At 45.1% G+C, this 26,282-nt stretch overlaps 1 protein-coding gene across 11 annotated transcripts in view; it reads left to right on the forward strand.

Moving 5' to 3' along the window:
* The first annotated feature begins 1,003 nt into the window (after positions 1-1,003).
* ADGRL3 (adhesion G protein-coupled receptor L3) overlaps positions 1,004-26,282 on the forward strand; it is a 555,597-nt gene continuing 530,318 nt past the window's right edge. For 6 of the 11 annotated variants that reach the window (XM_081844782.1, XM_081844775.1, XM_081844777.1 and 3 more), the window contains exon 1: positions 1,005-1,102. The gene's annotated coding sequence lies outside the window, so the exon portion shown is untranslated. Of the gene's footprint in view, positions 1,103-26,282 lie in introns of all 11 variants that reach the window. The other 5 variants (XM_081844778.1, XM_081844779.1, XM_081844784.1 and 2 more) reach the window with 2 other exon arrangements.

The raw sequence follows: 26,282 nt of genomic DNA on the forward strand, positions 1-26,282 counted from the left end.
TCAGCAGGAACCCCCCCCCCTTTGCGGAGCCCCAAGCCGACCCAAGCCCCCTCCCCTCCTGGGGCGCCTCCCCGCCCCCTCCCCTCCTCGGGCTGCAGGTGGAGCCCGCGCTCCGAGGCGCTCCCGATCCGGGCTTGGCCAGCGCCTCGCCTCCTCCTCCTCCTCCTCCTCCTCCTCCTCCTCCTCCTCCGGGCCGGCTCGGGGGGCTTCCAGCCGCGCTCGGTCCCCGCGCCTTCCTCCTCGCCGGAGCCAGCGGCGCCCCCTTCGGCCGGAGACCCCGCTTCTCGGAGGGGGGTGGGGGGGTGGTCTCGGGGCGCGGCGAGGCCCCTCGGAGCTCTCCCCCTTCCCGCCGCGCCTGGGGCTGGCCGAGGGGATGGCGGCGGCGGCGGCGGCGGCGTCTTGGGGGGGCGGGGGCTGCCCGGGCCCGGCCGGGCTTCGGGGGCGGCGTCGGGGGCGCTGCAGCGGCGGCGGCGGCGGCTGCTCCTCCTGCCAGCAGTGAGTGGAGCGCAGCCGCAGCGGCGGCGGCGGCGGCGGCGGGGGGCGCGCGCGCGCTCGGGCGCAAGGCTGGCGGTGGCGGCGGCGGCGGCGGCGGGGAGCCCGGCGGAGGAAGGATCCACGGCCCGCCGGGCGGCCTCTCTCCCGGTGCTGGGGGCGCAGGGCGGCTTCTCCTTCTCCTCCTCCTCCTCCTCCTCCTCGGGACTCGCTTCTCCAAGGTGAGCCGGAGCCTTTCTCTCTCTCTCTCTCCCTCTCGCGCGGGGTGTGTGGTGTGTGTTGTGTGTTGTGTGTTGTGCGTTGTGTGTTGCTGCCTCCTTGGGCGGGAGGGCGCATTCCGGAGCCGCCTCCTCCTCCTCCTCCTCCTCCTCCTCCTGGGGCGCGGGGCATGTGCCAGAGGAGCCTCCCCGGGAAATGGCCCTGGGCGCTGGGGGGTCTGGGCGGCATCCTCGGCGGCGGCGGCGGCGCTGAGCGAGGCGCGGAGGGGGAGCCGGGCGAGGGATGCGCGGGCTGAGCGAGGGGCGCCCCCCTTCCGCTGCAGCAGCGGCGGCGGCGGCGGCAGAAGAAGAAGAAGCAGCGGCAGCGGCAGCCTGGTCCTCGCTGGCGGCAGGTAACGCCGAGGCTCCGGCTTGCTGGGTTTCAGGATCGCGGCCGCGGGGGGGGGGGTCACCGTTGTGTGCTACGGGTGGTGGTGGTGGGGGGGGGGTAGGGCGGCCATGCCACGGGAAGGGGATGGCATCTCGCTGTCGCTACCCCCCCCCCCCATCTTTGGGTAGCAGGTACGTTGAGCGGTTCCATCTTTTGAAGCGGGGAGGAGGATGGAGAGGAAATTAGGCTCCCTCCCCCCCCCTTTCTCCGGTTAGTATGGGGGGGGGGCAAGGGGGGAGGACAAGGAAAAAGCGCTCCATGGATGCAAAGGGGAGGTGTCCTTCCTCCCCTTTGCTCAATAGATGGATGGGTATCTTGCCTTGGGTATGCAGCCTTCCCTCGGCTTGGTTTGCTGGGCCATTTGGGCCACCAGGGTCCCTGCTTTCAAGAGGCAGCCCCCCCTCTCCTGCCCCCCCCCCAGCTCCTTCAAAGGCTGCTAATGGAGCCCGCCTTGCAGCGCCCTAAGTCTTGGCCCTACCTGGCGTTTTGTTCTCATTAGCAGGCGGGAGTTCAATGTCGCCAATAGCAACGGCTCGGCTTCTTCTTTCTCTCTCCGCCATAAGGATGCTTTGGCCCAGATGTTTAGATTCCCAAACCCCCCCCCCACAATCTCCAGTTGCAAAGACCCTGTCTCGGGGTTGGGGTGCTTCACGCAATTCCTCTCTGCGGGGTTTGTTAACCCAGGGACAAATGTGGATTGGTGGAAGGCGAGCCAAGCCTCTGGCTGTAACCGTCAGGGCATCCATGTCCCACAGAGGAGATCTGCTGGCGTTGATACTGAGCCGCGGAGACCGGCTGGCATCCTTGCCCTCCATACTTTGTGCCCTTTCCTGCAATTAGCTGCTTTGAAAGGATGGCCAGAGGCCGGCCGAGTGACACTTACAGATGTTTGGGTGTGTAAAGGGCGGAAATATTGTAGTTCTTGTTAGAGAAGCCTTTCGCAAAGTGCTCCATCAGGTGTGCATGTATGTGTCTCTCTGCCCTTTACCACAGATTGCTTCTTCAGATGGAAGCCAAGCAAGAAAGGCCATTTTTCAGGGCCAAAGACTGATTAGAAAAGAGAGTTGTAGGCACTGTGTTTCAAACCCGTTATGTTTTCTTAAGGCAAGCGAACTGTTCTCACATTTCTGTATCCACTGTGTTACTATCACTGAGGTGATGCAATCCCTCTCCTGTGGCTTCAGCTGCTGCTGTTTGGTTGTTTGTTATGAACGTTATTCCTTTATTTAGCTTAGCATACTCAAAGGGACTCTATTGTGTTGCATCCTGTTAAAAGGAGGAAGAGGTGGCTGCACAAATGCAGATCATTTATGAACATCGGAGTGCCATTGTGTGGTTTTTGGTGGTTTTTTAATTAAAAAAAGAGAGAAAACCCTGGCCTACTAATTCCTGCTAATTAAAATTAATTGTGTTTTAAAAAACTGAAAGAGCTCTGATACTTCAGTTTATAAAGATGTGTGACATTTCATCTGAAAATGTGGGCAATTTAGCACCGCTCAAATGGGTTTTGCCTACAAAGCCTTCTGAGATAATGATGATGTGAAGCAGAAGTTGGCTTTTTTGTGAGGTTACATTCTAATGTTTCGAACTCTGCGGGGTCACAGAGTGGCATTTCTCTACTGAGTAGTAGGAAATTCACCCTGGAAGTACATTCAGGGTGTCTGGAAAAAATGAGATTTGATCCACATCCTTTGTTTCTTAGCAGGCTGTATCTCATAGTGCTTGCATGTTCCACAGGCCATGATGTCATCAAGATGATGCCTATCAGGTGTTGCACTGTATAGCGACAAAGAATTATAATGTACAGACTTTCTATCCCTGTTATGTGCGTGTGTAGCCTATGGAGTTGGTGTTTGTAGTGGGGCCAGCTATCAGGATGCGGCCCAGACCTCAGTCACATAATGGATATTGGTGAAGTGGAACCGCTTGCACTAGCAGCCACAAACAAACCCCTCCTTGAAGTTGAGATGTGCTTAGGTGTAAATACTGATAGTTATGGCTCTGGTTCTCTTTAGATTCTCAACGGCAAGCCAGGTATTACAGTGGAATTGATTTCCTGTTCAGTGGTGTCATGGTAAATTTGGAAGTGCATGAGCTCATTGTGACAACTCCCCCTCCTCGCTTGCCATTCCCCCAGGAGAGTCAACAATTGCTGCTAGTTGTGTTGATCCATCATATTATGTATGCACATCAAATAGGAGGAGTAGATGGCATAGCTTACCCAAGTGAGGCCTGCTTGGCACCGGTTTTAACAACTTTTTGGCAACAAGTCCACTTTCCTCAGGCACTTGGTGCATTGTAATGGGATATCAATGCTGATAAACTGCTGATGTTTTACTGTTGCTGATGAGATTCTTGAAGCTGTTAATGTATTGATTGCTATTTTTAACTCTGTATTTTTTATTATTTTTCCAAGTTGCTTAGAGACTATTTTTGTATTAAACAATTAATAATAATAATAATAATAATTATACCACCTAACCTAATAATACAATCCTAGGCATAATTACCTGGGCATAAATTCCACAGAACTCAGTGGTTCTTCCCTCTGAAGAACTTGTACAACACAGTTGCAGATAGGCTCATCACAGCTATCTGCCAATCACCCATTCCCACCACCCTTCTGAGTAATACCCCTCCCCACCTTCTCACGATATAGAAGGGTCTGGTGACTTCTGTTTCAGTGTATCTGAAGAAGTGTGCATGCACACGAAAGCTCTTACCTAGAACTAACTTAGTTGGTCTTTAAGGTGCTACTGGAAGGAATTTTTTTATTTTGTTTTGTACAACACAGAGAGATCTTCAGCCAGCTGAAATGCAGCCTTTCTTGCAGAGAAATGCTACCATTTCAACGGTTAGTGTGAAGTAGGAACCCCTTGAAAGAAAAGGACAGATGTCTACATCCTCTGCTTGATTGTTTCCCTCATTTTCTGACTTATCTTATGCTAATCTGTCACAAATAAACATGAAGGCCTCATTATCAGCTGGTGCACTTCCTACTGTAAGGAGCGCCTGTCCTTTACCCTAGCAGATGTTACCACAACTCTTGCTCTGCTTGGGGGGGAATGTCCTGGAGCTGCACCCCTATATTCCCTCACTCCCCCCCCTATTTTTGTTCAAGGGAACTCCCACGGAGGTTGTTTGGGGGGCTAAGACAGCAGAAAAGGGGAAAGTGTAGCAATTTTTGATCTCTTTATCTTTGTTCTTCAGTACTTTGTAGCAGGTGAATCTCTGCAGGGTAATTGCAGTTTCTGACAAAGGTTTTGTGCTCTGTAAATCTACCTGTACCTGGGAATAAGTGATTTTCTTTGGAAATACAATAGCTCTACTTACAAAGCTCTTGAATTTTCGTAGATCTGCTAATTTACTGAGGCAGATAGAAGTGACAGAGGTTCTCATTGTTTGGGGAGGGAGTTGTCACATAATTACAGAATACATGTGCACACAATTAATTTCGCACAACATATTGTATGGGAACCAGTCATTTTATAGAGGCAAATCTGTTGTTGCTGCTGTTGGGTAGCTCTTGCTGAAGCCATTGGTTGCTGCAATTGTTGTCAGTAGGACTGGAGAGGAGATGTCTTTATCTTGTTTTCAGAATATTTCCTTGTGCTCCTTTGAACTCTTCAGACTTCTGGTTTAACTATCTTTCTCAACGTGATAATGTTGGAAACAGTCCTTTAGTGATATCATGTATCCTTGTTGCAGTTTCTGCAATCACTTAATAGTAGGTAATATCTGTGAGGGGAAAAATAAGTGTTATATAACAGGCCCAGTGTGTATTTCATAGGTGGCCATCTTTATAGCACAGGTACCACAAATGGCACTGCATTATGGCAGCAGCAGCTTTTTTGGGCACTTTTAGGCAGGAGCAGGTTTAGGTCCGCACCTCAACCTGTTTCTCCTGTGCTATTGACTGCTTGTTTGACAGCTCGGTAGACCAGAGGCAAAGTTGCATCTGAACACAGAGGGTTGGGCACACTGGAGTGGCACTGTCTGAATGCTCAGGAACTTGTGGCATGCTTGGCTAGGAAGTTCGCCATCCCTGATGCAGTCTGTCAAAATGCAGTGTCCCTGTTGCTATGGCCCTTTCATGCAGAAATACTGTACTTTCAAACGTTCTAAAACTTATTTAAAATTATGTTTTCCGCTTGAATTGAGACCTGAGTTAGAAAGGGAATGAAGCGCTGTATTTATTTGCTGTTCTATTTTGTCCGGTGGCTGGACATGCCGGTGCCTGATCAGATATGGTGAAGTATTGGCTTTGTTCATTGATTGCTATGTGCACCTCTCACTTTTGACCTGAAATTGACCTGAAGTTTTTAATGTTTGATGTCGTATTGTGTTTTAATTTGTTGGAAGCCACCCAGAGTGGCTGGGGGAACCCAGTCAGGTGGGTGGCATAATAATAATAATAATAATAATAATAATAATAATAATAATAACAACAACAACAACAACAACAACAACAACAACAACAACAACAATAACAATAACAATAACAATAAAATAAATGAAATGAAATGTCTATTGAAGTTGGAAGCCCACTATGTGTCTTAACCTAGCTGCTAAGGTTGCAATCCTATGCATGCTTTCCAGGGAGTAAGTGCCACAGATTTCAGTGGGACTTAGTTTTGAGAAGACATACTAGGATTGTGTATGTCTTCTCAATATGATTGACATCAGGAATCACAAGACAGAGAAACCAGTAGGAGAACATTTCAATCTCCCAGGACATTCTATACAAGATCTCAAAGTAGCTGTTCTATTACAAAGGAATTTCAGAAATAGACTGGAAAGAGAAGCTGCTGAATTGCAACTTATTACCAAACTTAAAACCATGGAGAGACCTGGTCTTAACAAAGACCTTGGATTCTTATCTCATTATACATGACAAAGCCATTTTTCACCTTCTCACCCCTTGCTTTTTCCTGTAAGACCTATTGCAGTCGTTAAGAGTCGTCAACAGGCTCATCACAGCTATCTGAGCAATCACCCATTCCCACCACCCTTCTGAGTAATACCCCTCCCCACCTTCTCACTATATAGAAGGGTCTGGTGACTTCTGTTTCAGTGTATCTGAAGAAGTGTGCATGCACACGAAAGCTCATACCTAGAACTAACTTAGTTGGTCTTTAAGGTGCTACTGGAAGGAATTTTTTTATTTTGTTTGACTATGGCAGACCAACACGGCTACCTATCTATAACTAGGATTGTGTGGTAAATCTTTGTTGTCTACTTGCTAGCTAGCAGCTTCCTCCTCAGGAACCCAGGAAAGTGAAATCAGGCACTGCTTCATTAAAGGGGAAATCTTAAAGGTGATAACTTCATAAAGACACCACAGTTGTTCATAAAGAGTAAGAGGGAGACTCCTGTGTTTTACTTATTTTTTTGGGGGGGGGACTTTTAAAGAGGCTAAAAACCCTCACCAGTTTTTCAAATAGAGGTGCAAAAACCCTAACATATGAGTAAACAGCATATATTTGCCGAATAAGAGACTTGTTTTAATAAATCAAATGGTGATATATTGGCCATTTCTTAATTTGTATGATATTTAGCCAGTATGTCATTAACATGCAGATATTCCATGCCAAATTTTAGTTTTGATAAATCTCCTGTATTTCATTAACATTTTGATCATTTGGGCTTTATAAAAGCCAGTTGTAACCTATCAGAGCTGGTAAGAAGAGTGTCTGTATAATAAAATATTTATTCATACACATTCAACATTACATGACTTGGAAAATCCCAAGCATTTGGTCACCCAGCCTTGGAGAGATTTTTATGCTGGTACCTAAAATTTGGAATGTTCAAGGCCTTTTGTGTTGCCTTTCTAACCACAGAAAATTATGAACATTTTAAGGTGGCGTTGAGGACTTTGGGATGGGTAGCGAGTTACCTGGACTCTTGCGTTCAGACTTCCCTCAGATGCTTCTTCAAGCACAGAGTGAAGAAGGGTGACTGACAGGTGGTACAAGGCCTTTGGGACGGCTAGGCCTGCTATATACATGCTAGAGGTCTGCCCTTCTACCCATGACTGGTCAACAGAACAGTGCTTTCTGCCCACTGCGCTTCATGTTCCAGCTTAGTGACTGTCCTCAAGATTCCTGGGGTCCGGAAAGCACAACTGCCTGAATGACATAAGTCGTGCTCAAGTTAGTGTCAAAGACCAAGGCCATTCTAGTACAAACTCCATTTTAGAATCTTTGTTTTCTTGTATCTGCTGAAGGATGTTTTCAGTAAATAACTTGTGACCTGGAGCCTTGCCTATGTGATCACCTGTAGCTTCCAGTTACTCAATTTAAGTAACTACTACCATGTTTCTGAAACTAAATTCTGGCTGCCTGGTAATAAAAATCTCATCACATGTGGTCAGATGGTTTTAAGAGGCCCCTATGCCACAAATTGTCACCGTGACTTCATTCTAGTAAGGGCAAGGCAAGAGAATCCCAATGTCTCATCTAAAATGTAGAAGCATGGAATAAGATGTTACTCCATGAGATATTGAACCAAAGAGGACGCCCATTTAAGACTAGAACAGGACTTTTCCACATAATCATCTTGGCCTTTGAATACCTGATGAAAGAGGTTGCCATTGGAGGGTCTTTCTCAGGCTCTGATTCAGGCTCTTCTGTGATGTTCCTCTGAACATGTGTCTAATGGCCCTACCCATGTATGTTGGCTGATGGTTTAAGGAATGAATGGGAAATATTGATTTTCTTTTAAAAGCAATTGTATTTTGCACATGTGAGGGAGGAATGTGACTTGCAAGCAGGCAGGTCTACTATGGACTCAAGACAATGGCAAGAGCTAGGATTTTGGAATTTGCAGGGTACTTATAGGTGGAGTGCAGTTTTTTTAATATCACTTAGTGAGCGACTCAGAGTAGTCTTCATCCAGCTTAATAGGCTTTATGAAGAAAGTATTAAGACAATTTGAAATTATGCTTTAAGGTGTGCTTAATAAATGTGCTGAAGTAATTGAGTAACAGGGTAAATGCTTCACTTCAGGAAATAAAAATGTTAAATTTCTCTTATGTAAGAGGGGGGACTTGACTGTCTAGGATGGTTGAAAAAATTGCTTTTTAAATGTAAAAAGCGAAAACTTTTTTTGTGAGCAACACAAAGATCTAAAGGGAAGTAGAACTAAGGAAAGATTCTTCATTGTAGTATCTTTGTTTTTTGTATAAATCATTTATATATACCTCCAAAAGACTAATTAATTTCTATACTGAAAAACAAGATACTTAAAACAGTTTTCTTGTCTACTTGAGTTATTATTTGTGGGGCTAAATTACACTGTGAGCGCAATTAAACATTTGAATACAGATGAGGGTCTTAATCTGTATGATATCCATGTATTTGTCTGCAGTTGAAATGGACTCAGCCAGGGAAGCTGACAAATGCTAATCCTGATGTGTTTGAAAGCAATTATAAAGACCCAATGAATTGACTTAATTCCAAACCGTTAACATCAACAGGACAAGATGCTCTTAAACTTGTGTTTTAACTGATTGGTGGATCAGGATATTAAAATTAATAGTGGATTAGTGAGCATACAATGTGCAGATGTATTGGCATTACAAGGACATAGATATGCATTTCCATTAGAATTTCCATTAGAACTACACCTGACAGATTAAAAGAAAATCTGTTAATTGACCAAAAAAATGATCCCTCCCCCAATTAAAAGCACAGCAGTTGTTTTTTTAATGCTATTTTAAATACAAATATTTGTGAAAACAATTCAAAAAATTAATGCTTAAGAGGAATATCCCTTGGGGAAATTCTAGTCCATGAGCCGAATCCAGCCAATTCAACCTCTCAAGCAAATCCCCCTCCCCAGACTTCCTTACCAGGTCTGCCACAAACCAGGAAAGGGGTGAAAATATGTCCTCCCTGCTCCTTGGCTGGTTTGTACAATCCACAGTGGAGTGGGAAAGGCCTGATTTACACCTTCGTTTTGGTATGCTGGGTGGGGAGTCTTAAACCTCCTCATCCAATATGCCAGAATGGGGTTGAAGATATCTGCCCACCCACCTTGTGCCAGGAAATTCAGCTGAAGGTGGGTGACTTCTTTTCATCCCCATGGCAGCTATCTCCCCATAGCTGATCTGCGCCACTCGGCTGATGAGTGGGGAGGGGTTGGCAACCTAAGGCCCATGGGCCGCAAGCAGCCCACGGGGGTAATTTAACTGGCCCACGTGCCACCCCCGAAACGAGCCGCCCACTCGGCAAGTCCCTGCCAGCACAGTGCAGCGTGGGGACTTGCTTCCTCTGGAAATCGCATCTGTGCAGACGCCGGAAATTGCAGGCTAGTGTGCTCATATGCACTCAGGATCCAGCCCATGGAAGGGTCTCCGCTGGAGTGAACCGGCCCAGGAGAGGTAAACCTTGCCAGCCCCTGGCCTAATGCATGCCATGGTCACGGGAATGGATAAACTCCCCTCCCAGGTGATCTGCCTGGATTAGTGTGTGGCAGTTGTGTCCCTGGCAGGCGTTCACCTAGGACACAAAAATCTCACCTCTCTACTCTGGCTCGGAGCCCACAGGCCCATCTGTGCAATCCTCAGGCCGCTGCTCTGCAAAAGATGGGGGGCACCAATACATCTCATTGCCAAGGTTGCAAGGGAGCCTAGGTATGCCTCTGGCGCCTGGGCCTGCCCACGGTGGAGTCTAGTCCTACCCCCATTGGAGTGTGACCCTGACAACTTCTAGCCGTGAAAGTGTAACCCTTGTACGGAGGGAGGTGTTCCCACCCATGAGATAATGCCTGTGCCAATATAATAATAATAATAATAATAATAATAATAATAATAATAATAATAATATTTATATCCCGCCCTCCCCAGCCGAAGCCGGGCTCAGGGCGGCTAACAACACTAAAACAGTGCAACATTATAAAAACATTATAAAAATTAATTAAAATCAAAATTGATGGCAACCATAAACTAAAGTTTTGTAAAGATTGCCAAAGGAGGGAGTCAGGCTGCACCCTGACCAAAAGCCCGGTGGAACAGCTCTGTCTTGCAGGCCCTGCAGAAAGATGTCAAGTCCTGCAGGGCCCTTGTCTCTTGTGACAGAGCGTTCCACCAGATTGGAGCCACAGCCGAAAAACCCCTGGCTCTAGTTGAGGCCAGCCTAACCTCTCTGTGGCCTGGGACCTTCAAGATGTTTTTATTTGAAGACCGTAAGTTCCTCTGTGGGGCATACCAGGAGAGGCGGTCCCGTAGGTACGAGGGTCCTAGGCCGTATAGGGCTTTGAAGGTTAAAAGCAGCACCTTAAACCTGATCCTGTACTCCACCGGGAGCCAGTGCAGCTGGTATAGCACCGGATGAATGTGATCTCGCAGCGAAGAGCCCGTAAGGAGTCTCGCTGCAGCATTCTGCACCCGCTGAAGTTTCTGGGTCAGTCTCAAGGGCAGCCCCACATAGAGCGAGTTACAATAATCCAGTCTGGAGGTGACCGTCGCGTGGATCACAGTGGCTAGGTCAGGGCGAGAGAGGTAAGGAGCCAACTGCTTAGCTTGGCGGAGACACATTCTCTGACACATTCTACATATGCTGCTTATTTCGACGTACAGCTTCAGAAACAAAGAACACATGCTTCGAAATTATTGGGGGGAATTCACTGTAGCACTAATTCCCACAGCAGTGTCCAAGCTGCGCTAGCGGGATGGCTTGCGTAAGAGAAAAGTGCAGGAAGCCAGCATGGTGCTTGTGGCTGGTAGCGCAACACATCGCTGTAGCCCTCTCACTTCCTGTTGAACAACAAGGTTCTGCTAGTGCAACTGTTGCACTGGGTTTCATATTCCCAACCATTATTTTCACCCTTGCATAGCCCAACATGCCTTGTAATCAGCAGTCAGAATGTTGAATCCCGAACTGATGGATTAAATTATATGAGTTTTAATAGATTAATCTACTTCCTTTAATTGGGTGGCATTTCCTTACTTTCCACAAGAGTAGTAATGAGTTATGGCTAAGCTTCAGTTCAGATGATCCTACAAAATAATGGTTTTGGAAGATCATAAGCAATCTGTTAGAATCCCTCCTACATGCATATCGGTTTAGAACAGGCTTCATCAACCTTGGCCCTCCATATGTTTTTTGGCCTACAACTCCCATGATCCCTAGCTAGCAAGACCAGTGGTCAGGCATGATGGGAATTGCAGTTTCAAAACATCTGGAGGGCCGAGGTTGAGGAAGCCTGGTTTAGAATTTAGCACCAACCATAGTTTGTGACGGAACGCTGGTGGCGCTGTGGGTTAAACCACAGAGCCTAGGGCTTGCCGATCAGAAGGTTGGCGGTTCGAATCCCCTGACGGGGTGAGCACCCATTGCTCGGTCCTTGCTCCTGCCCACCTAGCAGTTCGAAAGCACCCTAAAAAGTTCAAGTAGATCAGTAAGTACCGCTCCGGCGGGAAGGTAAACAGCGTTTCCGTGCGCTGCTCTGGTTCGCCAGAAGCGGCTTAGTCCTGCTGGTCACATGACCCGGAAGCTGTACGCCAGCTCCCTTGGCCAATAAAGCGAGATGAGCGCCGCAACCCCAGAGTCGATCACGACTGGACCTAATGGTCAGGGGTCCCCTTTACCTTTATAGTTTGTGACACTGGAATCTACAAAATAGCCATGGCCATTCTAAACAGAGCCATCCATCTATTTCCAGCCATAGCTTCAGATACTGCTTTAGAGGGCAAAATGCTAACCACTGTTTGGTGATCTTGGCATCCCTGCAGAGTATGTCAGTGCTCAATTGCAAACTGAAGTGAAGCTGCCTATGGGATTGGAAGACCGAGCATATGAGCTCTTGACTCCTTTATGATGCTCGAAACCATATTTTGGAGAATCATCTGAACAGAGGCTGAATAGTTTGAATTTAAATCTTGCTTTTGACACTAGGCGGAATTAGGCAAGTCATAGCAGGACTTCCTTTGCAAAGACAGAAATGAGAACAGATAGCATTTATTGTTTAATAAAGATTCATGACAGTATTGTTTACAACTGGTAGAATAAACTGCATCTATCAAAGGTTAAATATGTGAAGAGCAGTTATCTTGGCAATAAAATAATTATAACTAACAGCCCCCCCCCCCACACAAACAACATTTTCTTACTACACAAATGCTTCCCAGGTTTTGAGCTGCTGCTGGAAATTTGGCCATGCTGTTATGCTTATTTCTTTATTTCTCCTATTTATACCCTTCTTTTTAGGGTAAGCCTTCACAAAGTGGTTTACAATAACGTAACAGTTACTGTTTAAAATTATATTTGTATTCATCTTTAAACAACCATTTTGCAAAACCAACCCAACGGTTATTTTTGAAAACCAAGTAACATCAACTAAAAATAAAATCCAGCCCAGAACATTAGCAAACTAAACTTGGCAACAGTCCAAAAACATGGTGGATCAGAACACAAAAGTTTGCTGTTGAAAGATAGGTTTATAGCCCTTGGGGAAGGGATTGCAGAGGTTTGGGCCCAATGCTGAAAAGGCTCTGTTTCTTGTGCCAGCCTGTCTAATAGATCTTGATAGCGAGCCCATGAAGCTAATATTCAGATTTTTATGAGTGTAGACAATCCTTCAAATAACCTGATTCCAAGCGATTTGTGGCTTAAATGTTGATACTGGCATTTTAAATTGGATCGAGAAACAAATTGGTAGCCAATGAAATTTGCACAATATAAGCCTCATTTGGGCATGGTGATGTGCCTCTGTTCAACAACTGAGGCTGCACAGAATAGTCTCACTTCAATGGTGTGTGGTCCCCACCCCGTGTCTGTGTATTCTGCATGACTGTCTCTAGGGAGTGAAGGCTTTTGATTCTGGAAAGGCATCCCCAACCTGTGGCCCTCCAGATGTTTTGGCCTACAACTCCCATGATCCCTAGCTAACAGGACCAGTGGTCAGGGATGATGGGAATTGAAGTCCAAAACATCTGGAGGGCCGAAGGTTAGGAATGCCTGCCTCATAGTATGCAGCTATGAAGGCCTCCTCCCTACAGATCTTTGTGCTGTATAGATGGGTGCCAGGGGAGGTGTGTGTAACTACCGTATTTTTCGCTCTATAAGACGCACCAGACCACAAGACGCACCTAGTTTTTGGAGGAGGAAAACAAGAAAAAAAATATTCTGAATCTCAGAAGCCAGAACAGCAAGAGGGATCGCTGCGCAGTGAAAGTAGCAATCCCTCTTGCTGTTCTGGCTTCTGGGATAGTTGCGCAGCCTGCATTCGCTCCATAAGACGCACACACATTTCCCCTTACTTTTTAGGAGGGAAAAAGTGAGTCTTATGGAGCAAAAAATACGGTATTTGACACAGCCTTCTTCCTGTGCTGTTGACCACTGGAGTTCATAATGCCCCACTAACCCTTGGAGCTGTTGCATGCTGTACTAGTTGAAGTTTCCAAGCTATTTTCAAAATGGCCCCCTGTAGTGCACGCTACAGTAGTCTCTACTCTGGGTGCCAATTAAATCACTGGCATTTGAGAATAAAATTTGGCTTAAATAAAACAAAGGAAAAAACCCAATCCCTCCCATTAATGAAGTAGGGTGGAAGTTCCCAAGCAATTATGGAAGGAATCATAGAGTTGGAAGGGACCACAAGGGTCAGCTAGGCCAACCCCCTGCAATGTGGGAATTCTTTGCCCAATGTGGGACTCGAATCCACAACCCTGAAATGAAGAGTCTCATGCTCTACCAACTGAGCTAAAAACTATTTGCCCCCTCTCCTCTTCCCTTCTCCATGCTGGGGATATTGGGCTCAAAAAGCTATGTCTGAACCCAATTCCCCTTCTTCATAGATGAAGTGATTGCAGGGGAGGAAGCCCCCCTCCACCCCCTAAGTGATTTGAGTGGAGGTAGAACTTGGAAAAGGCACCAAAGGTTGATTCTATCCCTCCTATTTTTATGCAATGCTAGACTGTCTATATCATTGGTAGAGATCTCCTCCTATCCCACCTCTCTCCTTTGCTACCCAGGCTGTCCTACTGGGCTAGTCATATTGGAAGCATATGTCCAGATGAGACCTTGAATGCAAGGTTTTGGTTTGCCAACAGAAGTTAGTAAAGAAGGGTTAATGTGCAGTTGCTGAAAAAAAGTCATTTTCCAGTCTCAGATGAATGATCTTTGGGCATTGGCAAGATAGAGAGAAGAACCTCTTATAAAGATCTGAAAACCTGGGTAGGTTGTTCGTGGTGAGAGGATATGGAGAAAAGTTGGTTGTGACCAGCACCCAAGTTAGTAACAACCGAATCTGAGGCGGAGCACACCTGTGGTGCTGCCATTTATTTAATTGATTTTTAAAGATCTTCTTTCTTTGCTGATGATCAGGAAAAATGGAATATACTATGCCCATATACTTTGCTTCTTTCTTTGCTGACCATTAGGTCCAGTCGTGACCGACTCTGGGGTTGCAGCGCTCAACTCGCTTTACTGGCCGAGGGAGCCGGCGTACAGCTTCCGGGTCATGTGGCCAGCAGGACTAAGCCGCTTCTGGCGAACCAGAGCAGTGAGCGGAAACGCCGTTTACCTTCCCACCGGAGTGGTACCTATTTATCTACTTGCACTTTGACGTGCTTTCAAGCTGCTAGGTTGGCAGGAGCAGGGACCGAGCAATGGGAGCTCACCCCGTCGTGGGGATTCGAACCGCCAACCTTCTGATCGGCAAGTCCTAGGCTCTGTGGTTTAACCCACAGCGCCACGGCTACAACTGGCACTAAAGCTCTGACTACCCTGCAGTGCATTGCAAAGGGCAGAGGACGTTCCACCAGGCAGGTTGTATCTTGGAATTGAAAAGCTGGTGGAACACCTCTCTCTCTCAGAGTCTGCTTCCATTTTATGGTCAGCTTTAAAAGCCCTGCTCCAATCATCTTCTTTTGCAGGATGCTAGCTAATTCAGATAGTATGGGGAGATGGGTTTTCTCGGTGGTTGTCTGGCTTTCATGGAATGACCTCCTTTCTCCATGTTCTTCCATTTTTGCTATTAGGTGCTTTCATAGGACTCATTTGTTTTGAAAGGCCCTTTTTGAGGTGGCATGCGCTCTGGTTTTGCTAATGTTTGGGTTGTTTTGTTGTACATATTAGAGAAGTTATTTTAATTAATGTAAGCTGTTAGGAAAAGCGGGCTAGTCATATTTTAAATAAATACACATATGAATAAAATATAAGGGTGAGAGCATGGAAAAGAAGACAGTATCTCTGTTCAGACATCACACCAGACCATGATAAAGGAAGCTTAACTGATGGACAAACTATGGTTTGTCACTTATTGTTTGACCAGAATCAGAAACTATGGTTTGAAGTGGTTTGCGAAATCGTGGTTTGTGCTGTTTATGGCTTGGCATGATATCTGTATGGGCAAACCTTTCTCTTGGCCTTCAGAGACTGATCAATACCAAGGAGACAAGTGTGAGCTTACGAAGCAGTGCCAAGATTACAACACACACACACACACACACACACACACACACACACACACACAGAAGCAGCTTTTAAACCATGGCCTGTATGTTCTGAAAGCTCAAACCATGTGTTGCCTCCTAAATTATGGTTTGCAGAAATAATGTTTTGATGCAGTCTCTCTATGAATGGGGACATTATTTCAGGTGTTCTTAAACTGGGTAATAGTTGCACTGTGAAGTTCTGGCTGTTGTAAAACAAGCTGTGATCTTGAAAGACAAAGATGTTCCAGAATATTTTGCTTTAGGCGAGAATGGCAGGAGTCCAGAAGCGGTGCTTTCGAAGATGAGGGTTGGGGAAATTGCTATAAAGCAGTAGCAACTTTCTTTACTTTCCCTCACGGACCTCTCCTTTCCTTGACAAATGAAGCAAAAGTTGAAAGCTCCCATTTTAGCACATAGAGCTTTGGAACAGCTGACATCGTTAAAGGGTTCCAAAATCGTTACAGTGTGCCGCAGAAAAAAGGGAAAACATTGCCATGAAATCGCACTCGCACCTCAATTCTTATGGACTGGTTTGCATTGCTGTCTCAAAGAATTGCAGAGGCAGTTGCGTGCTACTGTGCTGTAGTGTTTCAGAAACAGAACGTTAGCCTGAGCTTTAAGAATGGAGCAGAGATCAGTGCCCAGTTTTGATGTTCTGCATGGGTGGGTATCCTGAATGCTAAAACGCATTCCATTGATAACTTGCCCTGCGAGGAGCTTTTTCAATGGCTCCCTGTTCCCCCCGCCCCTTCGAGCTCTCAAAAGCTATTCTAAAGGCTCCCCCCTCCCCCTATCTTTCTGAATAGATTTCCCTGCTCTGGAGAACTGAAGGGGTTTTCAAAGACCATGTTAACTTCTTTTCTTTATCAGTGTCTCACCAGCATTTGTGTCACTGGTGCTTTGTCGGTCCCAAAGCGATTCAGAATTTTTCTCGGTTCCATCAGAGACCTCTTCCCCACCCACCCCGCAAATGAGACATTAATTCCAAAACCCTTTTGTACTGAAATACACACCAAATAACTTGAACTTCTGCACTCTTCAACTAATTAACCCTGCTATGGTCATGCTCTTATATATATTTGCCTCTGCTGTGTAGCATTCTTCCCCCTGTGAAGATGGCTGATGAGGACTACTCCCTTTTAAAAGTGCCGTTGAGGCCAAGTATGTAAATAGGTGGGGATGCGGGTGGCGCTGTGGGTTAAACCACAGAGCCGAGGACTTGCCGATCAGAAGGTCGCGGTTCGAATCCCTGTGACGGGGTGAGCTCCCGTTGCTCTGTCCCTGCTCCTGCCAACCTAGCAGTTCGAAAGCACGTCAAAATGCAAGTAGATAAATAGGTACCGCTCCAGCGGGAAGTTAAACGGCGTTTCCGTGCGCTGCTCTGGTTCGCCAGAAGCGGCTTAGTCATGCTGGCCACATGACCCAGAAGCTGTACACTGGCTCCCTTGGCCAATAAAGCGAGATGAGCGCCGCAACCCCAGAGTCGTCCACAACTGGACCTAATGGTCAGGGGTCCCTTTACCTTTACCTTTATGTAAATAGGTAGTACGGGATCCCTCTTCTCTCTGGCTTTCGAAAGCCACCATTTCTGTGACAGATTTGGCACAACCCTTTTCATCAGCACCATCCCTTCCTGCGATATTCTGAAGCCTGGTTTCCCTCAATATGTTTCGGATTATTCTTCCCGACAGCCCCATCCAGGCTGGGGGCTGATGGGAATTGTAGTTCAAAACATCTAGAGGGCATTGGATTGGGGGAGAGTATCCTACTGAAGTTAAGGACAAATATGTGGAAATTGACTGAACGTACTGCTTATGTCGTGAGCTGTTTTGTAACGGAAGATACCTTGAAAGGTGGGCTAAGAAAATGTCTCCCACGTGCTGAAATTTAGATGGGAATACAGTGGTACCTCAGTTTTCTAACGTCTCCGCTGATGAACATTTTGGTTTTCTAATGCCATTAACCCCTGAAGGAAAACCCTGATTAGTTGAACTTGAACTAATCCAGAATGCAGCAGCTAGGCTGGTGACTGGGAGCAGCCGCCGAGACCATATAACACTGGTCTTGAAAGACCTACACTGGCTCCAAGCTCCCCTGTAGCTTGGCTTCTCGCAGTGAGGGAACCACCAGAAGGCCCTTGGAGCTGGACCTCAGCGTCCGGGCAGAACGATGGGGGTGGAGACTCTCGCTCCTTCAGGTATACTGGACCGAGGCCGTTTAGGGCTTTAAAGGTCAGCAACAACACTTTGAATTGTGCTCGGAAATGTACTGGGAGCCAGTGTAGGTCTTTCAAGACCAGTGTTAATAATAATAATAATAATAATAATAATAATAATAATAATAATACCACCCCCCCTTAAAATGTGGCCACACATATTCGGATGATTGTAGAGACAGCATTATTATGAGTGAGGTGCCCTAGTGAAGTTGTTGAGACTTGTGACCCTCCCCCTTTTAAAACATGCATTTATTAGCCTCACCCAGTCCTGTGATTTTATAGCAGTAAGGTTTGTGTATGCAGAAGAGGAGAATTGAAAGAAATGGTCAAACCAATTTCTTTTGTTAAGTAGCTAGCCTGGCGCATTCCCCTGCCCCACTTTTTTTAAAAGAATGAGTATTTTCATAACTGATTTGTTGTCAAGTATAGCTGATTTGTTGTCATAGTAGCTAATGGTCACAGAAGTCATGTGGAAGCAGTAACCACCAGCATAATACACACTATGTCATTATATTATAAATAAAAAACCCTTTTTTGTTGGAGCCAAAACTTAATTCACCACCAAAATCACAGAGCGTATGAGATGGGGATTTTTTTTTTTATTCTGGGACGTTCTTTGGGATCCCAGAACACCCCAGTTCATGCATAAATGAATATTTGGAGAATTTCCAACATTCTTCCTTGTAACCTTGTGCCATATTTGGGTTCCATCCTGACTCATATGAACGGCTGTGTTGCCATACTTTTTCAAAGTTTTATTGCATAAGCTTTCATGGACTAGGGTCCAGTTCATCAGGTTCTTGTAGGGTTAACCTGAGGTACAGGAATATATACATAGAATTGTGGTGGTGGTTGGTTGTAAGCACTGAAGTCTGAAACAAAATAAATACAGAAATCGTTTATGGTTAACACAAAACAACTGTTGATAATGCAAACATCTTTGGCACTGGCAAACCAATGAACTTACATAGTGTGATTAAAAACACATACAGTGGTGCCTCGCAAGACGAAAAGAATCCGTTCCGCGATTCTCTTCGTCTAGCGGTTTTTTCGTCTTGCGAAGCAAGCCCATTGATGGCTCAGCGGCTTTTAGCGGCTTATCGGCTTAGCGGATAAGCAGATAAGCGGCTTAGCGGCTTAGAAAAGGGGGGGGGGAGGAAAAAAAGACGGAAAAACTCGCAAGACATTTTCGTCTTGCGAAGCAAGCCCATTGGAAATTCGTCTTGCGAAGCACCTCCAAAACGGAAAACCCTTTCGTCTAGCGGGTTTTTCGTCTTGCGAGGCGTTCGTCTTGCGGGGCACCACTGTATGCACACTATAGGGTTCATTGCCGTCTGTCCAGGGAAGCAGGATATCGTGGTTTCTGATAGCAGATTTGCATCCTTTTGTTATTTTGCATGCAAAAATGGATTGCTAGCAGATGATGGCATATACTATATCACATTGGACTATAAGCAGGTGAATGAGCCCCCGGTGTAGTTAGTGGATGACATCAGGACTTGTAATAGGTCCTGCCATGTAAAATTGATTCCTCCCAGAATAGACACGGGGTCCAAATTTGCATCTGACTTTGCTGGAGTGTCTTATCCCTGGGCTCCTGTCTCTGTTATATGGCTAGTTGTTGATGATGGGAAAGTGTTTTAGGTTCTGGGACTGTGTCTAAACACATTCAGACAAATGGCAGACAATCACAGTCAAAACCACTCCTATTTATCACATTGTGCCCATCCTGCACAATGACACTTCTCTCCCACGCAGGACTAAGACTCAAAGGAGGGACGCTTCCTCCTGTCTGCTTTTTTTTAATTAAACCCCCCCCCCCAAAAAAATATTGTTTACAGGACAAAGCAAGCAAAGGCCATGTAGGAGGTGATTTTTCTGCAGAGCTTTAATCCAAGTTGGGAGTACATTCAGCATTAATACCCGCATTGTTTCTTCCCCGCCCCTTTATTAAAAAGAGCTGCTTCATGCTTATTTAAACAAGTGGCTAAGATCACATGTAGTTTGGCCCTCACAGTCTAGCCCTGGCATGTTTTGTTGTTGTTTAGTCGTGTCCGCCTCTTCGTGACCCCCTGGACCAGAGCACGCCAGGCACTTCTGTCTTCCACTGCTTCCCGCAGTTTGGTCAAACTCATGCTGGTAGCTTCGAGAACACTGTCCCACCATCTTATCCTCTGTCATCCCCTTCTCCTTGTGCCCTCCATCTTTCCCAACATCAGGGTCTTTTCCAGGGAGTCTTCTCTTCTCATGAGGTGGCCAAAGTATTGGAGCCTCAGCTTCAGGATCTGTCCTTCCAGTGAGCACTCAGGGCTGGTTTCCTTCAAAATGGAGAGGTCTGATCTTCTTGCAGTCCATGGGACTCTCAAGAGTCTCCTTCAGCACCAGAATTCAAAAGTATCAATTCTTCGGTGATCAGCCTTCTTGATGGTCCAGCTCTCACTTCCATACATCACTACTGGGAAAACCATAGCTTTAACTATATGGACCTTTGTTGGCAATGTGATGTCTCTGCTTTTTAAGATGCTGTCTAGGTTTGTCATTGCTTTTCTTCCAAGAAGCAGGCGTCTTTTAATTTTGTGACTGCTGTCACCATCTGCAGTGAACATGGAGCCCAAGAAAGTGAAATCTCTCACTGCCTCCTTACTTTGTAGTGAATTCCATTAAGTTCAATTGGACTTACTTTCCAGTAATTGTGATTAGGATTGCCACCTCAGTCTAGTAAATGGATTGAGGCTAAGCCATACCACGTACTGGGGAAACATTCTCTTTATGCCTGTGCCAGCAAAATTTCTCTAATTATGAAAGCACTTTTGTGGTGAGATCATGTTGGTTAATTTCATGCGCTCAAGACGCACAGAAATGTATCCAAAGCTCTGAGTTTGTGCTACCTGGGTGCTTGTTGCAAGCCATATTTGCCGAGTAGGCTTCTGGATTAATAATGTATTACATTATTCAACTCGGCGTAGTGCAGAATCTCAGGGCTGGTAGAAGTATTATCAATTTATAAAGTGTCAGATGCGTTTCTGACATTGTACGAAGGCCAAAGGCTAAGAGTGCTCTGAAGATCAGAGCCTGTGTAAAGATATGGCAAGGATATGGGGATGGTAATAATTATTCATAAGAATATCTAAATGCACAAACAGAGACGTGTTCACTCATTACTATTGTAAAGAAAGGCTTCTCATGGGATCTGACCTTCATGGTTGTTGGAAGTGTGTGTATATAACACACACGCAAACATATACATTCTCCTTCTTCCAAGGTCTCCGAATATATTAGGTTTTGCAGGAAGTGAACCTCCATTTGCTGGTCAGATCTAAACCCACCTACCTTTAGAGAAGAATTTAAAGGGTGGTAGCCAGAAGTTCATTTCTTCAATGTCCTTCTAGCCCTTCAAGCTAGAAAGGATCATTTCCCCCTTGGGCAGCTTTTGCTGTCCATAGAACGGATCAGAAAGAAACTGACAATGACTCTGTTTTTTGACGTTTTGTAATTCGTGTGGTGGTGGTGAGCTTCCTGTGAACAATTCAACAGGATACAGGTAATAATAATAATAATAAATTATTATTAATTATTATTAATTTGTACAAATTATTTTTTGTACCCCGCCCATCTGGCTGGGTTTCCCCAGCCACTCTGGGCGGCTTCCACAGAGACCAAAAATACACTAAAATGTCACACATTAAAAACTTCCCTGAACAGGGCTGCCTTAAGATGTCTTCTGAATGTCAGGTAGTTGTTTATCGCTTTGACATCTGGTGGGAGGGCGTTCCACAGGGCCGGCGCCACCACCAAGAAGGCCCTCTGCCTGATTCCCTGTAGCTTTGCTTCTTGCAGTGAGGGAACCGCCAGAAGGCCCTCGGCGCTGGACCTCAGCATCCGGGCAGAACGATGGGGGTGGAGACGCTCCTGCAGAACAGAGTGTTCAGAACAGAATGTAGAACAGAATGTATTGGAAGACTCAAGATTTACCCACCCGGGAAGAGTGGCAGTTGAAGTTGATGGACTACATGGAATTGGCGGAAATGACTGGCAGAATCCGATACCAGGGAGAAGAGATGGTGGAAGAAGATTGGAAGAAATTTAAAGATTATCTACAGAAATATTGCAAAATTAAGGAATGTTAGAAAGATGTTGGAATGAAGTTACATGGCTTTAGCAGAAATGTTATAAAGAATTAAGTACAATAGATTGTAAATGGATTAAAGGAAAAAAATAATGTTAGAATTTGTCAAGTTAAATGATAGGACAGAAAATTGAGGAAGATGGAAAGGATTTGCTGAAACAATTAATCGAAGTGGAATACAAAAAAAGGGAGGTGTGAGGAGGTCGCTGAAACAAGTAAAAGAAAGTTAATAACATTGAAAGTATTGGATGTGTTTTTTTAAATTGTTTTTGTTTTATTTTTGTTATGTATATGTAGTATTTTTTGTCTTTGTATTGTATTGTATGGTTTAGTTATGTTTAATTCTTTTTCTTTTTTTTCTGTAACTTTCAAAACTTTAATAAATATTATTTTTTAAAAAAAGAATGTATAACAGAGTGTTGTGCTTTGCCTTTTGGAGAATGGCTCATCAGGTTGACTCAGGGTTGCCCTGGCTACTGACAGACTTAGGATGCCATTCAGAATGTGGTTTCAGACCTAGAAAGCCCTAAGTAATTTGTGCTGTGTGATTTAAACATTCCCTTTTTGGCATGGCAGCCAATGCTGACATTTCTTCACGGATTGATATGGCGCCATAATGGCTGATATGACGCCATAAGCTACAAAATCTTTGTCATGTCCTAATCTTGGATGTCGTCAGCAGCAATACAATTTAGTCATGATTTGAACATCTCCAGTTTCTGCATGGCAGGAAGAGAGTTCTTAGCTAGGATAAAAGTCTAGCCTGTGGCAAGCAAGACATATCTGAATCTCCCTCTCCTTCTATAAAGACTCAGGAGGATATTATCTGGGTAGGGAAAATACATGCCTTTTGCCGGCAGAGGCATGCTATAAATTCTGCAAAACCCTTCATATACAGTATCAGCACCCTCGGGGATGACAAAAGAGTGCTGGAAGCCTTCTGTGTTGGAAACATTTGTAGAGACACACTTTTGAAGGATCTAGAGGTGCTACAGAAATCCAAACACTGGTACTTCTGTTGCCACTCCAGTGGGGAAAACTCTTCAGTCATTCATTACTCATGCACTAATAAAGTCACTTCAGATTTAAATGGGTTAAATGCTGCTGTTCTTTATGGACCTATTAACTAACCAGAGTCTGGGGTGCCTTGCCCTAAACTCCAGTTGATAATCTGCAGGTGTTGGGACTGAAACATCACACTTGAAAGTTTCAGTGCATTTAGATAACGTAGCAGCTGTGAGATATACGCCCTGGAGCTGCTTTCAGAACTTGGCTATCTGATATGGTCTGGAGTTACTTTGATGCTGGAAAGGTTCTCATTCTAACTCTGGAGTCCGACTGAATATTTGTGTTGTTGCTTTTCTCACCCAAATGATTAGGGTGAATTTACTGATATGTGAGTCGTATATGGATATCTGAAACTCCTCGCCGCCACCACCACCCGCCCGTCGTTTCCACCGCGGCTTCATATTTGCAAAGCATAACCCAGGCAGAAAGGTCCTTAAAGGAACTAATCCAGTTTTACAGTTTTGCTGAGAGTTTCTTCCCCATGGGGGACAGCCATGTCCACAGCAAGAGCAGCCTCTGCAGTGCTCAAAAAGTCATATCATTTTGAGGATTATGTTGCTGAGTATTTTTGTATCTTTGCAACTCTAAAGCTTTGCTAGGTTGTGAGATAATGGTTTTCTTAAGAACACACTGAGAACCTCCTGAGTAGTGCAGGAATCTGTACTCTCATGTCCCCAGTAAAAAAAAAAATAACACACTGTCCAACAAATTAAACTGGCTGTCTGGAGCTTTAGGGATGCAGTTAGGACATGGTCCTGTGAAATGTTTGGGGAATCTTACCATTAACTCAGAAATCCATTGCCTTTTGTTTTTAAAGGAGAATTGCTAAAAAGATGGGAAATGTTGTCTTGGGGCCTAAGCTTTTATATAGTAAGACCTTAGTACCAAAGGTACTACCCAACATCCTATTAAGCACCTCTTTGGGGAACTTCAGGGGCTGAAAGAACCACGCCATTCTCTGAAGACATGTCTGAGGTGAATTAGCCTTAAATGGCCCCTGGACACCTGAAGATTTCACACGTTCCTTTCTTTGTCAAACTATATATTTCCCCTCAAGTTTGGGGTTCTGCTATGTGCTCTGTTTCTCAATGGATTTATGAGGGATTCACCCTCGGGGGAATGTACTGCTCAAGCTTGTTGGAAGGCTGTACACAAAAACCTCCCTCAAAGAATCGATCTCAAAATCCTGTGGGTGTAGAGTTACCAGATTTTTCATTTTGCTTCAGAGTCTTGGGGGATGTCAAGCCTCACCTCTGAGATAATCCAATCGATCTCTGGGCTTTCAGCTTAGGCCAGGTGTTTTCACAATGAGTGTTACTTTCTCAAGGCATCTGAGCGTGCGTGCCAGGTAAAACGAGGGAGAAAGTGCAAAAGAAGACGCTGCAATAACAACATCATGAGGAGGCCATGTTGACTTTGCAGCTGCTCAGTATTATTTATTAAAATAGCCCTATGTTTCCTTTCTGAGAAAAGACCATCTAAGGCCAGGGAACAAAATACAAGTGTAAAAATGCAACAGTAATCAAACTTTAAAATACAAAAAAGCAGTGAATTAAAAAAAATTCCAAAGTATTAAGATGTCTCCAAACTTAACCAACAAAACACATGCAGCACTGAGGATAGGAGGAGGCAGCACGTTGGTTTAGGAATGGCGGGTGGGATATTGGAAGTGTGCGTGTGTGAGTGGATCTCTCAACTCCTTATATTTATATTTCTTTAGAAAGCATTTATGATGGTGGCCTGATTTGGATTTGGGCTTTGATGCTGAGGGACCTTCCCCACTCGGTACCATTTTGCTGAGGAAAATTGGCCAAGGGGCAGGATAAACTCTTGATCTTGGTGGCACACCCTGACACATGGATTGTTTAATTCATGATCTCAGTGTTTCAGCTCTGTTTTCAACAAGCGCTTCGGTTCTTGGCCGGTAGTCCTGGTGCCTCCTTTGTGTCTGTCAGAAGTGAGAGGGTGCGCATCTTGCCCAGGAGAAGGTGGCGACTGGGCCTTGTTACCACCTCCGTTTTGCCTGAGCTCCAGTGGCTCTTGCCACACTCCAACCTCCAGTACGTTTCCCAGCACAATTCAAAGCGTTGGTGCTGTGGTCTATAGATGGTACATAACGCCCGTAAAATTGGCTAAAATGTATAAAACATGTAACAAGTGTTGGAAATGTAAAGAAAAAGAAGGAACTTTCTATCATATGTGGTGGGGATGTAAAAAGGTGAAAGGCTTCTGGGAAATGATATATAATGAATTGAAAAAGATGTTGAGATATACATTTGTTAATTCCTATTAGGATTGGTAGGTAATGAAATTAATAGAAAAGACTGTAAACTTTACCAATACGCAGTAACAGCAGCAAGAATACTTTTGGCGCAAAGATGGAAGCAGGAAGAAATTCCAACAGTGGAAGAATGGAGAATGAAACTGACTGAATATGCAGAATTGGATAAACTGACTGGGAAGATTCGTTATCAGAAAGACCAAAAGTTTATTGAGGACTGGGGGAGATTTACAGAGTATCTGAAAGGCATATGTGATGTACAGACCACACTTGTTGGTTTTGAAGAGTCTCTGTGAAAAATTAAGAAATATTGTAAAAAAGAAGTAAGTGAAAGGTAGAGGAATGGCTAAAGGCAATAGTAACTTTCGAAATGCGTTAACAAGAGAAACTTTAACGAAAGATTGGCAGAGAAATTGAGGGATGTCAAAAATTGATGACTGTGTGATAAAGTATGAGTAGATTGTACAAAAATGTTTGAAAAATGAATAAAAATTATTTAAAAAAACAAAAAACAAAGTGTTGGTGCTGACCTTGAAAGCCCTAAACGGCCTCGGTCCAGTATACCTGAAGGAGCGTCTCCACCCCCATCCTTCACCCCAGACACTGAGGTCCAGCTCCAAGGCCTTGTAGCAGTTCCCTCCCTGCGAGAAGCCAAGTTACAGGGAACCAGGCAGAGGGCCTTCTCGGTGGTGGCACCCGCCCTGTGGAACTCCCTCCCACCAGATGTCAAAGAGAACAACAACTACCAGACTTTTAGAAGACATCTGAAGGCAGCCCTCTTTAGGGAAGCTTTTAATGTTTGATGCATTACTGTATTTTAATATTCTGTTGGAAGGCACCCAGAGTGGCCGGGGAAGCCCAGCCAGATGGGTGGGGTATAAATAATAAATAATAAATAATAAATTACTAAACCTTGCGCCTAATAATGGGAAAAAGGAGCTGCTTGGTCAAGAGAAGAGGGAGACTGTTGCCATCCTTCTCGTCAGTAGGAAGTGAGGCATCATTC

This window comes from Podarcis erhardii, assembly GCF_964252035.2.
Source record: "Podarcis erhardii genome assembly, chromosome: 17".
NCBI lineage: Eukaryota > Metazoa > Chordata > Lepidosauria > Squamata > Lacertidae > Podarcis > Podarcis erhardii.